The sequence below is a fragment of the Phalangium opilio genome, unplaced genomic scaffold (assembly GCF_054372755.1).
Source record: "Phalangium opilio isolate 3A_F unplaced genomic scaffold, DU_Popi_V2 ptg000329l_1, whole genome shotgun sequence".
Taxonomy (NCBI): Eukaryota; Metazoa; Arthropoda; class Arachnida; order Opiliones; family Phalangiidae; genus Phalangium; species Phalangium opilio.
Genome location: NW_028324226.1, coordinates 23,736 through 35,321, shown reverse-complemented (window position 1 = coordinate 35,321; position 11,586 = coordinate 23,736). Strand labels below are relative to the sequence as shown.

Here is an 11,586-nt window from a genome sequence, read left to right as displayed (position 1 = left end):
CACCCATTTCCTTCTTTTTTATCCATTTTTCATCCACTTACTCCTTTTTTATCCATTTTTCATCCACTTACTCCTTTTTTATCCATTTTTCATCCACTTCCACCTTTTTTATCCATTTTTCATCTACTTCCTCCTATATTTTATCCATTTTTCATCTACTTCCTCCTATATTTTATCCAATATGTTCATCAATTTCTTCCTATATTTTATCCAATATGTTCATCAATTTCTTCCTATATTTTATCCAATATGTTCATCAATTTCTTCCTATATTTTATCCAATATATTCATCAATTTCTTCCTATATTTTATCCAATATATTCATCAATTTCCTCTTATATTTTATCCAATTATTTTCATAAATTTCCTCTTATATTTTATCCAATTAATTTCATAAATTTCCTCTTATATTTTATCCAATTATTTTCATAAATTTCCTCTTATATTTTATCCAATTATTTTCATAAATTTCCTCTTATATTTTATCCAATTATTTTCATTAATTTCCTCCTATATTTTATCCTATATTTTCATCAATTTCCTCTTTTCATCCAATAGTTTCACCAATATCCTCCTATATTTTATCCTATATTTTCATCAATTTCCTCTTTTCATCCAATAGTTTCACCAATATCCTCCTATATTTTATCCAAATAATTTCCTAAATTTCGTACTATATTTTATACCAATTTCCTCTTATATTTCCCTATAATTCAAGGACATATTTCCTTTAAAAGAAATAACAATTTCAGTAGTAACCCTCCCTGCCTTTTAGATATAATGAAAACCTTTATTCTTTCTCCTAATACTCGTATCAAGACTGCAAATGAAATAGAGAAAGAGGTTTGCCCCCCCCCCCCCACTCCAAATAGCACTAAGATATGAAATCATATCCGAGTTAACCTCAATAAAAATAAAAAATAACCCCCTTTTAAAAGGTTGATCGATTGGGTGTTGGTTGGCGACTACTAGCAGCAATTTTGGGTTTTGGGCGCCGGGAGTCCATTGGCTATCTGACCCTATAGTTCGACAGTATATACTTAGAAAATATCTTTAAATAAATGATGAAGCGTGCAAAAGGTGCTCGGGTGAATGACTGGTTGGTAATTCCTCGCCCATAAGCCTAGTTCAGGCCTTGGCTTTGATATTTTCCACTCGTTTAATATAATCCGTGCAGGGATTTGAAAAAGCGTCGAGTCGGCCGAGCTCGTGATTGATATCGACAGGCGGATGATTAATTAGAGATATCCATGAACTCCCACCTCGGTTCCTCTTCACCCCCCCCACCGCGCCCCGTCCCGCCATTGGTCGACCAGTTCTTTCTCACTCTATACGATAATCCGTTCGTTTCTCTCCGTACTGTTTTCTTCATCAATTATTAGTTCGTCACGCGTACAACGCGAACTCTATAGCCATAGCTAGACGGCTATGGGTTCTTCGACGCCACTTAATTACATCACCGAACTCCATTATTTTCGGCTTATACTATCATTCTCCTTGGCTGTCCCTTTCGTTCTTTGATTGTGAATTATGACTGTGCTGAACTAACTGCTGCCTTTAAATTTATGTTAAAAATTAGCAATTGGACTAATTGGAAACACATTGCCTTATGGTAAATAGTTTACAAGGGTGTTCCAAAAGGGTAATTATTGGACTGAAGTACAGACCAGTGGGGTGCGGTGGTTCAATGGGAAATGAATTTTGAGTCGGAAATGTAATTTCTTTGAGTCATTTTGCCTATATGGGTGACCGTTTATGAGGTATGATTGGGAGGAGTGTTTGAGGGGTGACCTTAAATTTTAAGTATGAATCTGAAAGAATGATAATTTAATTAAAGGGTCAGTCATAAAACTCTCTTGGAAACTGTGTCCCATAAAAGGCGAAACGTCATAGAAGGTACACAAATGTTTGACTCAAAATTGATTTTCCATTGAACCATCCCACTGTACTACGGTTTTATCATCCTTGTACTGTCATATTATTGGATGTATGGGGACGAATTGATTCATTTAACGTGTGGGGACACCAATATGGTTTTTTGTGCTTCATGTACCCCAAAAACTGTTAAGAACTTAGAAGGCGCCTCGATCTTATCTCGTGCTGTTAACTATTTGCTTCTCTGGTTGCTTTTAATATGTTTTTCTTAATGAAGTTTCCCCCCCCATGCTGAAAGTTAATCAATTGAAAGGTTTAAGCCCCCCCCCATCCTACACTATCCAATAAAAAATATTTTTTTCTCTTCTTGTTTGCTGTCTCACCCTTTCTCCCGTTTTTAATTATAATCTACAAAATTAAGACCCCCGTAATTATTGGAACGGTAAATAAAAAATATCCCCTTGAGATCCTTATATCTAATTAGGGTTTTGGTATGTACTCATTAAATCCTCGTTAATCTTCTATGGATTTAGATTTCAGTTAGCTAGTATAGGCAAACCCCTATCATTGGATGGATAAGTAATTTGATATGTCAGGGAGGAGTCGAAAAGGAGAGGAAATTGCCCGCTCTTTTTAGACTGGCAACCGTAAATCTTGGCTGCGTTCAATAAGACTAACCAAGAAAAAAAATCCAATTTTGTTAAATTTTAATCTGTGAGCTGTGTCGTCATAAGGACGTCACAGCTTTGTTGAACGCTTTTTCCCAGTCGTCATCTTTCTGTTTTAAAAATAGCTGCAATGCGATAAAGGCTATGAAGCCTGTAAGATACCAAGGCTTAACAAAACTTGGATGAATACAATACACTGCGATGTAGTGTTTTTGTGTCATGAGACTGTGCATCAGAGACGGCAATGTATTAACCCCCTTGTATGACTCAATACTGAGGGATGCTACCCCCTATTTTTGCGTCGAAAAGGTCTATTTGACCAGGCTTCGAAATAAGGTTTTTTTTGCAATAATTAAACTAGTCCCAACGACCAGTTTCCTTACCCCAACGAAATAATAAACTGATTTTTGGACTTATAGCCTGAATTTGACCCCTTTTCTCCTGCTGTGGGTGGAGTTTAGGCTAGAGGTGTAAAATTCTAGTTAACGAAATAATAAACTGATTTTTGGACTTCTAGACTTGTCTTATTTCGAAGCCTGAATTTGACCCCTTTTCTTCTGCTGTGGGAGGAGTTTAGGCTTGGGTGTAGAATTCTAGTTCACCCCACATTACGTCTCCTTTTGTATTCCTCCCTGGATACGTACATAAGGAGGTTAAATTTTGAAATATAACTCTAGTTTTCCTTTGAGATTTAAAACTTTTAAGGAATTAAATATCTTTGATTATAATTGAGTACACTACGGTTTAGGAAATTCCATTTCCTGTTTCTCTTAATTAAGGAAGTTCCTTATTTATTATAAATTCCCCATATTTTTGTTAATTAAAGATCCTTATCAAATAAATAAATATGACAGAGGGGTCGGACACTAAACTATCCTAGCGATGAATATCACTCCAATTGAATTCCACCAAAGATAAGTGATTTTTCAAGCGCTATTTATTAAGAACTGCTTACGGAGAAAATTTCTGAAAAGTTTCTGACTAATTAAGGGTATTTTAAAAAGGGGAACGAAACCCCACTTTTCTACTAGTAATTTAATAAAGGGCATATTTTAAAAGCGGACCCCTTCCTTCACCCTTACGAACTAAATATTACTCTAGAGGGTTGACACTAGACGTTAAATTCCCTTAGAATATATCACTGAAAGACTGAGGATCCGCCGTTTCCTTATATAACGAAATTATGATTAATTAACTATAGTTAGTCTTGCTGCGGTCTCGTTGCTCTATGGCTCGCGGTTTCAAGTTTAACGGAGGCGCCAACTCCAAGCGTTTGATTTCCAGTCCAATTTTACTTTGCCTAAACGTATACTTTCCAAATTATGAAGTGTAGGAATAATTATAAATAGACGAAAATAGGCCTAACCATAAGTTTATAAGATATGTTACATAAGTTTGTCACTGGTTCCATTCCTCTCTCCTTCAAAATATAGCCACCTAACTTCCAATTTATAACGTATAGGAATAGTTAAAAATAGACGAAAATAGGCCAAACCTAAACGCAATGCAACTTTAATAGCGGTTTTAACTTAAACCGCCTCGTTATCTGCATGCGTGCGTAGAATTTTCAGACCAATTCCGCTCCCTATACGCCTACTTTCGTGTATAGGAACAATTGAAAATAGATCAAAAATAGGCCTTAACCATATGCATTGAAATTAAAACGAGAAGATCGAGTCAATTGAAAGAGAATATTTTGCTAAAGAGAACTTTACAGCTAAGGAGAGTTAAGAATGGGTCCAACTACCGTATATACTTAATTTCGTCCGACTTTCAACAAACTTTGTGGTCTCTTTAAACTCTCGGTTGCTTGGTTTCCTAAAAGGATGCTGGGGAATCTTACTACTCATCCCTGACCGACTAATAGCACACACACACACAGGCTGCAGTTGCGGAGCGCGATTTAGCCCCTCCAGGTACGCGTCTATTGTTTAGATAAGGGACGGCTTATAGCTAACCCCGACGGAAAGGGAGCTATACGTCTTCTACAATATCTTATATCTAAGCCCTTATAGCTTTTGTACAAATATTAGAGGGTATAGTGAGCCGAAGTACATCAAAATCAAAGTTATCCGCGAATGATCTGTGATGAATAGCAGCAAAGGTTCGCGGCTTTTACGAATCTGCAGCTCGTCGGGGACATTTATATTACTTTTCATTCCGCCATTTTCCAAAGATTGCGTCAAACTGAGTCTCCCAAAAACCATATAGCCTGTCTGTAGGGTTATAGGAAACCTGTGTTAACTAAGTAGTAACGTTTTCCATTAAGATTATTTACAATTTTTGGAAGCCATTTCATTCAAGATGGTAATACCGGATAGAGTGTCTACAACTCAAATTTTCAACCTTCTAGGAAAATTTGTTATGGGATGGGCTTTGATTATCAGTCAGTCAAACCTTTGACTTATAAAAAATACAGGGTTTTTCTGATGAGTTTGGTATAAGGGAGATGCTCTTTGGTCGATTTTTAGTATAGAAATGTAACTTCTACGACATTTTGCTGTCCAGGTCACTGTTTTCGAGTTTGGGATGACCCCTTAATTAAATTAGAAATCATTGTCTAAATTATTCTCTTAATTAAATTCAAGGGATAATCCGTACCGTAAAATACTATAAACATAACTTGAAAACAATATCCTGGACTACAAATTGTCAAATAGAAGTTACATTTTCGACTCAAAATCAGAGATGAGACAATAGGACACCCGAGTTTAATTTTGCTTCACGTTAATTTACTTCCGCTTAACGGTGTGTTGTACCGTAGTCGTATGCAAATTATTTCCATCTATATACAACCCTTTCCCTCTCTTATATATTTCTGGTATAGGTACTGTTACACGCTATTCAACTTAAGTTTTGAGATTTTCGAATTTCTCCGTTAAATCCGAAATAGTTGAATTTCACTTTTCATTATTTTTGGGCATTTGTACTCTTTTAAAGGCTTCAATGATTCGTTCGTTCGGAACGGCGTTTTAAAATTCTTTTAATTTGTTCCGTGTTTTCCTCCCCTTTTGAGACTCGTTCTTATTTCGCGGTTTATGCAAATTCTTAGCCTTCTTTTCCATTTATTTATCTTTAAGTTAAAAATGTTTCGCTTCAAATGAATTTGTAACAAGTTTTAATTGGAATCGATGGTTTGCGTCGCTTTTATCTCCCCCCATTTCTCTCTCTCTATTTCTCTCTCTCTCTCATTCTCTCTTTCTCTCTCTCATTCTCTCTTTCTCTCTCTCATTCTCTCTTTCTCTCGCTCTCTTTCAAATGAATTTTCCCCGTGTATTATTATATTTCTTTATTTCTTAGTAAAAGCCTATTTATTATTGATGTCTACTTCGGTTCTTGGAAAAGTTGGCGAAAATATTTATTTGGTAGTCATTATAATTTAATTTAAATTGTAATGTAGGCTAACTATAGGTGTAGATCTATTCTGTGATGAAACAAATTAGCCTCTGTTCTAATTCATTAATTAATCCCTTACTTGTAATGATATATCTCGGCGTTCTAACTCCTTAGGGTATGTGTTGAAATTGCAAATACTCATTTTCAAAATATAAAATCCCAATGGATAGACTTAAGCCGCCTTTACACTTGAGACACTTTGAACCCGTTTTCCACCGTTATGGAGAGTTAGAAATGGAACATTTAAAGGAACATAACATTATACCATAAGCCTAAAAGAACGGCCTTTTTCTAAATTTAAAAGTAAAAATATTTAAAAAAAAATTATCTCTTATTACAAATAATTATTCTTGAAAACGAGGACTACTGCTCCATCCGCCACTGGTTTAGTGGCGTCTGCTAAAACGAACCTCTTACCCCTACGGGATTGATTGAATTCTCATAGGCTGAGAGAGGTAAGAGTAGGGAAGGGATAAGAGGTTCTGACGCCAGTAAACCAATGGCGGCACAGTTTTCTTCGTTTTAAGACTATTTTAACACTAATTATTTTGTAATAAGATAATGAGATCATTTACTTCCATTAATATTTTCCTTTGTTATTTAGAAAAATACCGTTCCATTTGAACGGGATCCTTTCCTTTAAAACCGAGATTTTTCATCAGAAAATGCAATTATTATTTTGAAAAAGGAAAAGGCTTAGGCCTTTTCCAAAACGGTTAATTGCAAAGTATCTAGTGTAAACGCGGCTTTAGTGTTATGTTAATCTGTTTGTATAGAGTTATACCGTTACGCGAGTAATGCAAATAATGTATGTGTACGATTTTCGCTTACGTTGTAAACAGACAATGGAGACTCTTCGTTATAGAAAGCTAAAGCAAATCTTGTACCTTCAGTTTGGCATGGTATTAAGATTGTTGTTCACGTTTTGAGCTTTTTCATGCGTAATTAAGTTATTATTTTAAAAATTTTATTATTATTATCAATAGAAATTGCGCAACAACTTTTGGCGTGACCCCCTTTTCAATACGTACTTTTTCTCCTAAATAATAAAGAAGCTTTTGTCATTATTTTTCTTGAAGCCCAAACTCCGATCAGTTATTTCCAATTGGGCACTCCAAATAAGAGCCCAACTCTGTATTTTTCTCACCTAAGTTTTCTATAATATTCGGTCTTTCAAAGAGAATGTATAGAATAGTATTTCATGAAAGGTAGGCTAGTCTTGTATAGTACCTAACCTGGGTTTGGCTCTAAAGATAGTCCATGGTGTATAATTTTGGCAAACGCGTCTAGGACCAACCGGGTCGATTATTTTACAAGTTATGATTAGGTAGCTTGCTACTGGAAAAGTGGTTGGGTTATAGAAATTGGGTATAAGGCTTCTTGTTGCTTTCATGTGGGTTCTGCATCGATCTGAAATTATATTTGTAAAGTTCAAGTTTAGTCGTATACAGGGTGTTTGTGATACGTTTGTTAGAAATTAAGGGCAATGGATGTTCTTTGAGTAATCAATTTTGAGTCGAAAGTGTAACTTACTTCTATGACATTTTGCCGTCCGGGCTACCGTTTTCAAGTTAAGATTGGGAGTATTTTATGGATGACCCCTTAAATTTAATTAAGAAACTGATTTAGACAATGATTTCTTAATACTTTAGTTATGTAACATGATTATTCCCTGGCTCATGCACCTTTTTGTTTGCTCTACTGCTCATCAAACTTCAGATGGGTAACTACCGCACTGTGCAGGGTGAATAATATAACTATTTGGTACTAAATCATCAGTAATCCACCCACAAACCTTGATTGTCTTGACGTGGGATAAAAATCCATGCACAAGCGAAGCGCGCCTTGGCATCAAATAGTTAAGCGCTAATAGAGTAATGATGAGGGAACTATTTATCGCGCATGCGATTCGGATTAGTAACCTTGCTCCAAATGTAATTATGATGTTGGGAAGAATCATGTTACAATTACCCCGCTTTGTTTGTGTTACACTTCTTTCGAGAAGTATGATATACTTATGGTTACATCGAAGAGGCCTAACGTAAGTGTTCTTCTGATCTGTTTCACCCTGTATACTGTAAAATGAAATGAATGCTAGCCAGAGAAATGATACGGTCCGATTATTAGAGAAATAAATTGTTTATATTCCACAAAGCGAAGTGCTGTTAAAAATATATATATTTTATGATCGTTTCACTTGATGATAAATCAAGACAAGATACAAGGCAGCAACGGCTCTTAATCGTTTTACGTTACGCCGTCCCAGACGCGTTCGTTAATTATCCATTTAATGTAATATTAATTTATATTATTGTTTAAAGAGACGCCGTACACGTCCCAAATAAAAATACCTGCTTCCATCATTATTATTTTATGAATTCATGTTTAATTTCTTGCCATGAATAATAAGATCTATTGCGTCCATTCACTATACAGGGTGTTTCTGATGAGTCTGCTGGTAACGTAAAGCTGATTTCTCCACATGCTTAACTATTTCCTTAAATTTAATTGTTTTATAGGCCAATCAGTGTTTGGGAGCCAATATCTCCGTAACTAACTCATGTTTTGTGACGCTTTCCACTTAGTTAGACCCAAAGAACATGTGACCATTCAATTTATAACAGACATATCAGAAACATCCTGTTTACACAGAGAATTATACTCGCAATACTCTTGATAAAAATGAACTAATTTATTTACGAGAAATAAGGTAGAAATTCCTCTCTCTCTCAGAGAGAAAAAGAGTGAGTGAGCTAGAGAGAGAGAAAAAGAGTATCGCTAGCTGACTGATAAAAACTTTTCAGCCTTTCAGGAAAGAGGGAAACATTAGTTGTGTCGTCGCAAAATGAATTGTTATAGAAACGTGGATTCGTGGAGCAGGTTTTTTTTTTCTTTTCTTTTTTCATCTTTTTTCGTTCATTTTGTTAAATGCCCTCGTGACATCCTCTAGCCATTTAGAAAGAGGAGGGCTATACCCTCTGAGAGTAAACATAACGTCCCTATATCCCCTATTGCGCGGTTGATCTCGTACATTACAGTTATCTCCTCTGCTTTGCTTCCTTTGCCATTGCTGACTGAAGCCCGGGTTGCTCTAGAGGCTTTTGTCGAGAACCTATCGTCGTCTGCTCTTTCTCTTTTCGTCTGTATATGCTAAGCCTTAGTCTTTCTCGCCTCGTTCAGGCCTCGCTTCATGATGGAGAGGCCCAGCCTGTCCTTTATCAAATATAGCTATAGGATTCCCTTACAAAGACAAAAAGGAAAAGGAATTTAAACAAGATTAGCAAGATACGTTACTATTACTAAATATGGCACTCAGTAGTGGCAGGCCTTAGATATTCGAGATAATGCAAGGCAATTACTAAAATTAATACTTAAGGCTTCTTTTAAACAGAGTTCGATAATTTAACAGATTGGGTGACTGTTGGCATAAGTTCATAAGATATGTTCCATAAGTTTGTTCCTGGTTACAAAGTGGAGCTTGTCATGAAGTGACGTAGGTCATAGATTCGAGGTAAAGCGACGCCTGGTGAGGCGCCTTCAAAGGCTTAGTACAGACTAACTAAGAAGATAGACTGTAGTCAGTTCTCTCTTGTCGTTCTCGAACTATCTCCCAGTAAGTAAGTCTCCAGCATTACGAAGTATGGGCAAGGAAGATGGAGATAGGGAAGTTTCGTGTAACGCTATAACTCCGGTCGCCCAAACATCCCGTTTTCGGCTTGGATCTGTGCATGTGGGCACTTTTCTCGCGCATCGTGCTGAGGATAGGCGGCACTACTGGTTTCCAACCGAGACTGCGCAGTTCAAACTAACGCCGAATATAAGTCATGTGACCTGCTACATTTCGTGACCAAACTTCCCTATCTCCATCTTCCTTGGTATGGGTAGTGTCATTCTTAGGGAGCATAACTTATAAACTTATGCTGTTGGTAATAGATGAAATAACCCGAAGAACCTTTTGTATTTTTGTAAGGGTTTAAAGAAAGCTGTGCCTTTCTCTGTCTCAGTCTGTCCGGGTCTCACATCCATCGTCATGGGACATCGACATCTATTGACATTGCTACCTCCTTTACCCTCCCCTTCTTTCTTTGGCCCCTACATCCTACATCACTACAGATCAGGGGAAAAAGATGAATTTGCGCCAGTTTTATCTCGCTCCGTCCGTCCGTTCGTTCGTTCTCATTTTTGTTTTTAATCGTTGGGGTAGGGGAAGGGTGCGAGTGATGGGAAGAGCCAAACCGCAAACTTTCGGGGTTAAACGAGCCGCCAAGTAGGAGTATTGTTTATGATACTTGATATCGTGTGGTTTCTCTTGAATAATGATTACGCAGCGCTCTCCCTCGTTATTCAGGCGGTTGATTTCTTAAAAATGGATGTAGCCTTTAAAAATGGTTTTGATCTAACGTCCCGTGAAATCAAAGCCTTCCTTATTTATCGTTTCTGACACTAGCTCCCTTCGTTTTAACGGTCCCCAAACATTTTTCATAATTTTCAATATTTTAATGATTATCTACAAAGCAGGGGCTTTCTTTTCTATCCACTCCTCTATTTTTCCATTCTCTCTGCGTGGCAGTAATGAAATTACGATTTCCTTTTAGCACACTGCACTCTTTAAGACTATAGCTGGTTGGAGTTTTTATCAGTTCTAAGGCCTTGGCGAAAATCAATTAAATGGTTCCTTAATTAACTCTGGCTTCGGAGATGCCCGATTTAATGTACCTGTTAATACCGGTTGGATTTATAAAAATAATTAGATATCGAAGAAGTTTGTCTTCAGATCCATTATATAGAGAAAGGAAATAGGCTTAACAATAATCTTGTCTTGACCTCTGACCTTTCTGATACAACAACAACAACCTCTCTTTCTTGATGAGGATCGAATAAATCGAGCGATATTCACCTATATTTTACAAAGGATGATCCCTTAAATTTAATTAAGGAACTGATTTAGACAATGATTTCTAATTTAATTAAAGGGTCATACCCAAAACACCCCAATCATAACTCGAAAACAGTGACTCTGACGGCAAAATGGAGATAGAAGTTACATTTTGGACTCGAAATCGTTCGTCCAAAGAACATCCAACTTAATTCATGCCAGACTTATCAGAAACACCCTGTATTTGCGTCTTAGAGCAAACTGTTTCATGTTAGAACTGTTATTTAAATTTTCTAAAACCATTTTTGCTGAAAAGGTACGCGTCGTAGTGCTCTGAAAATGGCTGCATTCGATCAAACTTCATTTCTTTGTCTTCTTGTTCACTTTAGTAAATTATTTGAAATTGTAATCTTAATATTTTTTTATTTTATTTGTTATTGTGTGTTATTAGACACTCAAATTTCTATCTCTTAGAATGTTTAATATTTTAAATATCTTTTAGGGCGCCAAGCACTTTCGTTAATCATTCTTGGAATTTAAAAGAATAAGCTATTGTCTTTTATAAGAATTTACGCGACGCGAGAGCGATAGTCACATCGATCTTAGTTGAGCTTATCGATTTTCTTGTTTAAAATATCGTCCGCCTTGATAAATATTTTTCTCATCTTGCAAAATATTATTTTTAAATTTTTTTTGGTTTTAAAAAAGCTGAAAACAAAATGAAGATGATTCATGTTTTGCATTTTTAGGATAGCGTTGTTTTAAATCCTA

At 36.2% G+C, this 11,586-nt stretch overlaps 1 long non-coding RNA gene across 2 annotated transcripts in view; it reads left to right on the top strand.

Moving 5' to 3' along the window:
- LOC149610111 (uncharacterized) overlaps positions 1 to 11,586 on the top strand; it is a 75,063-nt gene that overhangs the window by 48,475 nt on the left and 15,002 nt on the right. The window lies entirely within an intron of this gene.